At 28.1% G+C, this 5,894-nt stretch overlaps 1 protein-coding gene across 5 annotated transcripts in view; it reads left to right on the top strand.

The window, feature by feature from the left end:
- Positions 1-5,894, top strand: part of LOC101239444 (centrosomal protein of 162 kDa) — a 56,914-nt gene that overhangs the window by 50,584 nt on the left and 436 nt on the right. The window lies entirely within an intron of this gene.

Here is a 5,894-nt window from a genome sequence, read left to right as displayed (position 1 = left end):
CGTGCACCCTTAGTTGCTTTACATGATCAAGTTTTTTTTTACTGTTTTTACCTTTTCAAGACTGATTGGATCACAACAGTTATGGGGGCTTTTTTAATTGTTTTTACAACCCTCTATAACTCTGAATAAACTTAAAATTCAGTTATATTATATAAAATTTTGTAATATAACTAAATAATTTGTTCGGGCTAAGTCAGGTTAAGTCTTTTCAAGATAAAGTTAATAAAATTGAAAAAAAATTTATATATATAAAATTATAGATTGACAAAATTCACACAGTTGCAGTAATGGTGCTGTATTGGAAATCTTTGTTTTTTTATGTTTGATGGTATTTCCATAAGTCTCTGTGTACAGTTTTTTTTTCCAACTATTTTCTCAAAGTCTTAGATGTTGAGAAAATAGATGCAAGCAGGGAGGAAGGGGTTTCATTTCTACTATCCTTTACACTTAATTTTTGTAGAGACATGGCAATTATATAACGCCTTAAGAACTTTACTGCAAGATGAAAGCTTAGAAGTTTTAATATGTTTTTCATCAAATTATCTAGATTGAAGTTATCTAGGTTGAAGTTATTGTATAAGTTAACTTATTAGCTATTTTCATATTATTATATATTATCATAGTTTATTTTACAAGCTATTATCATTTAATTTATATAAGCAGAATAATAAGTAAAGTATAATTATGATATTAATTTATTAAGCAAATGGTATATATTATTTAAATCAGGCCTGGTAAAAAATTGCAGACAGTAACAGTAAAACTTCAACTGACTTGTTTAGATGAGTCGTTTATTTTGAGAGTGACATAAGTCACCTTTTCAAAAAGATCAAGTTATTGATAACAATGATTACAATGTAACGGTATCTCTTCATTTGTGAAAATCTCACAAATGCAATAATTTCAAATATAATTTTCAACGCATTTTATTTAGATTATTTCACAAATGAAAAGATACCGTTACATTGTAATCATTGTTATCAACAACTTGATTTTTTTAAAAAGGTGAATTATGTCACTTTCAAAATAAATGGCTCAGATTTTGTTGCATCTTAAAGAAAAATTTGGGTTAAAGATTTCATACCATTAATTGGCAAATAGCAGCCCGTTGATCGCAAAAATGGCAAATCATACATTGCCAAATGGCAGGTCATAGATTACTAAATAACAGATTGCTGATTGCTAAATGGCACGTCGTTGATCACCAAAGATTATAAAAATAAAAATAAATTATATTCATTTTATTTAAAAAAAAAAAATTTTAAATTTTCTTCAAGCTCAAAACATTTGAGCCCAAGAAATCCCAGAGAAATAATTTTTTTTCTTATTTTGTCTAGACTTATTTAACTCATATATTAAAGTGTTTCATTAAATATACTCAAAACGATTTGATAATTTTAAACAGATTAACTGTTAGCATATTGAAAATATTTACAAATTGTGTTTTAAAATTAAATATGAAGTTAAACTAATCATTTCAAAACCAAACTTAGCTCAAAGAAATTCCAAGTGATTAAGAAAATTACATTATACGGAAATATTGTGAATTATTTTTGATAATAAAATAAAAGTGGAAAAAATAAGTTTAAGAGAAAGTAGAAAAGTAAATCTTAATTAAAGAATTAAATTTTTTTAAAAAATCTTTTTTTTAAAGTACACCTTTTCTTTAAGTTCGATTAAAAAGTAGAAAATAATAATTATTAAAAAAACCTTTTTTTAAAATAAACTCCTCTTTTTCAATTGGACTAAAAAGAAAAAAATAATTTTTTGTCTAGATTTGACCCATATTAGTAATTTTAGGAAACCGTTCCTCGGAAATTCTAAAATTTTTTCATCTTCTAAATTTATTGAAATGCAAGAACACTGAAAAGGTAGAGCTTTTTTCCTACAAATTGTTTTACTTTCATTATCGTCCTAATTTGTTTAATTTTCTCCTCAGCTAACGTGTAAGCCTTCCTTTTTAGTCCGATTGAAGAAAAGATTTTTATTAAAAAACGTTAATTTTATGAAAAAGATTTTTTTTAATAAATATTTTTTTAAAAGTAAGAGTAAAAGCGGGTCAAACCGATCACTGAACAATAAAAATCAAGTAACTATTATTTTTTTAAATTTTTAAACTGTTTTTTTTAAATAAGATAAAAAATACCAACAAGCACATTATTTATTTTTTAATTGTATTTGAAAATATGAAAACTAGAAGAAAAAAAAATGATCGCTTTTGGCAGAAAGTCTGTTAAAACCGATCTATATAAAATACATTTAATAAATATAACATTTTATATAAGTAAATGTATATATATTTATATATTTTTTATATAGCATACAGAAATATGCTATATATTTTTTATATAGCATACAGAAATAATAAAAGATTTAAGGTTTACATTTTTTTACAACAAAAAAAATCCGAACCCATTACAACATTTTTTGGCAAACATGTTTTGTTGCAGAGCCAAGTATTGCAATTGGGATTCTCGCATGACATCATGTCCGAATGTAATTCTTTTTTACACTTTCTGTATTTAATAACTTTTCTTCTTTTAGGTGAGGGTGTTGTAATCGGTTCTATATTTTGAGTTACTTCTTTTTCTGCAGGGTTTGGCAATGGCATTATGAGTTTGCAGATGGACGTATGTCTATCAAGATGTAAAATATGAGTACCACTAATAGCTTGACATTCTGGTATATACACTTCCTTTAACAATTCAATAAATGTATCATCCTCCATCCAACCAGATTTAGAAATTGAATATTTGGTGCCAGTCGGACCACCTAAAGCCCACTCAGCTCTAAAGTTTCGTTTTGCTATGTATACCACGAATGGTGGTGTAAAGTATCCATCAGCATTACAGCAATTGTTCACTGTATAATGGATTTTTTCATTGTTACCAGTGTGTTTCAAAACACGCTTTGCACTTTTTCGACATACTACAGTTGCTTTGCCTTGATCACCACAGAAACCCGTTTCATCGCAATTCCAAATGTGACAACCAGAAGTTATCCCAGACAATTGATATTGTTTAGTGACAACTTCAAAATAATTATCAATTATTTCTTGCGTACAAGAAGCGACTCTGGCAGATGCTAAAGTGTGAGTTTTTCTTGTGGAAATTTCTTTAGACCATCGGCAGGCCTGGCAAAGACTGGTTTTATGCATTATAAATGCATAAAACCAGTCTTTGCCAGGCCTGCCGTTTTTAATTAGGCCTGATTGATTTGTACAAAAAAGGTAACCGCTTACGAAGTCCATGACATCATTTCGTGTTAAACCATAACCCCAATCACTTAGGAACTTAAACGCATGCACCATAATTGACTCTGTTTGCTGTGAGAGTACGGTTGTTGATCCTGATCCCTTGAATTGTTGTTGTTCTTGCGACATATTAGAGTTGAGAATGAAATGCCATATTTGAATGCAGCTTTTCTGATTGAAGTATTTTTTTCTTTTATATCATTTAACGCAACTTCTATATCTTCTTCATTGTATGACTTTTTACTTGCTGTCATCAAGTGAATTATTAATAAATATCATCGAGTCATTTTTGTAAATTAACTTTATATAAGAAGAACCCGGAACTAACACATGAGAAAATCCAATAATTTAATTCACCTAGTACCTAATTTAAAAATTCACATACTACTTAATAAAGGAATTTAAAGGAATCCAATAATTTAATTCACCTAGTACCTAATTTAAAAATTCACATACTACTTAATAAAGGAATTTAAAGTAAATATGTGAATGATCGGTTTTACCAGAAAAAAAATTAATATTAATTTTTCTTACTTTTTTGTCTAATTTTTAACTATAAAACGAAAAAAAATTATGTAATCGGTATTAAAATTAAATTTTCTACAAGATAGAGGTAAAATTATTTTTAAACGAATTATGGTTCCCGAATTATTACGATAGCAAATAAATAAAAAAAGCAAATTTTTACGACTCTCTTTTAAACTTTTATAAAAATAAAATGACTAAAAATAATATTGATAATTTATAAAGATTAAATTGTAAAATAAAATTAATTGTGCAAAATAAAATAAAACATAAATAACTGAAAAACCAAATAAATTTAGGTTGCACCTAAAAACCGGCCAGGATAAAAAAAATGTTTTTTTTTTTTATATATATAAAAAAAGAACTTATATAATTATTATACCAAGTTCACAAGTGATAAAAATATTTTTTGTTTGAAATTTTTTTTTACAAAAATAAACAAAGTTTTAAACAACATAAACCGGTAACATCATTTATATGTCAAATGCATTGGCTTCATAAAAATGTCGTGTGCGAAGGTGCGCAGGCATTGTGACACGAACGGTTGCACTGATTGCACTGTGACCATTTTAAACGAGCACCACAGGGTTTAACACAAAACGGAATGTCATATATCTTCGTTATTTATGTTAGCGCACATGCGTTGTACAAGCACGAATATATCGACGGTATAGCGCCATAGCTTTCGGATCTTTAATATGTTCACTTTGTTAGTAACAGCTACTGCAAATATTAGTTTAAAACTCCACAACTATTTCCATCGAGTTGTTGAGGTGCATTAAAAGCAACGTTGTTCCAAACTCCAAGTTTATTAGTAACAAATGACCGTAATATCGTATATCTCAGAAACATATGCTTCGAAGTATTATCCCCATTAAGAGAGTCCGCAAACCCAACTATTTTAACAAAAGTGTTGTCAATTAAGAGTATCCAGTGGTTGTTTTTAACGTGAAGAGCCAAACAAGTCCAGTGGTACTTGCATAGACGGACTTTTTTGAAAAGCCAATCAAGGTTTTTTTTTAGGCCATCGTTGAGCCAAAACGAAGGCAGGGCATAAATTAGATTGCGCTTTTTAGCCTTGTTTAAGTCCATTAGCAGATTAAGAATTTAAGCATGTAAAAATGGATTACAGCATCATTTAACCACTCATCTGAGCAAAGTGTTGCTAAATTTTCCCTGTTAATTGTGCGACTACCAATAACAAATTTTTCTTGGGGTAACAGCCCAGCAACTCGCGATTCAACGTTCAAGTATTCCGGTAAAAGTTTTACATATATGATGCGATTGCGTTAAATTCTTCATGGTTCATTGAAACAATCGCTTTTTTTGGCATTTTTGTCATAGTCACTCATGGCATCAGGAGCCGCATTGACATCTCAATCTCCAATTATAAAGAATGGCTGAGCGTGAACGGTAGGTTCCATTTGGTCTCTGTTGTACTCTAAGCAAATTTCCTTCCTGTATTAGTTTCAGTATTTCCTGAATGATACAATTAAAATGATTTTTTAAGTTTTGTATAAAATCCACACATCTGCTTATTGATTTCAGTATTTATTTCATCGCTTCCTATAAAAACCGTACAACTTTATTATATAGACACTCTAAATAATTTTTTGTAAAAATAAAAAATCTACATTTTTTAAAATATTATGTTATATTATCTAACTTTATTATTAAAAAAAAAAGAATCTTTTTTTTTTGCATAAATTGTGCGAAATCTTTTTTTTTTTTTCATTTTAAACAACACATAAAAAAAACCAGGGTACGCAACAATCTAAATAAAAAATTTGGACCATTATGATCACATTAGAAAAAAATATTTTATAATAATTTAGGAACAATTTGGGCATTTTTCGGGGTATTATCCCGCTTGAACACAAGGTAAACGTCAATATTTTTGGAATTTTTTTTGTAATCGCATTTTTTTTATATTTGCCCCAAATTTGGCTTCTCGTGTATTCGCGTTTTGAAAATTTTATCTTTTTGAACACCCCTAATGACGGCATTTATGTATTTTTTTGTGACAGAATATTTTCAGATTTTTTTTAAACAAGTTTTATTAGTAAAAATTTGTTTCATAATTATTTTTTCGTTTTTGTTTTGCTTTCTATTTTAG

Source organism: Hydra vulgaris, chromosome 01, assembly GCF_038396675.1.
Source record: "Hydra vulgaris chromosome 01, alternate assembly HydraT2T_AEP".
In the NCBI taxonomy this organism is placed as follows: Eukaryota; Metazoa; Cnidaria; class Hydrozoa; order Anthoathecata; family Hydridae; genus Hydra; species Hydra vulgaris.
The sequence above is the reverse complement of the archived record's forward strand: the minus strand, read 5'-3'. Positions and strand labels throughout refer to the sequence as shown.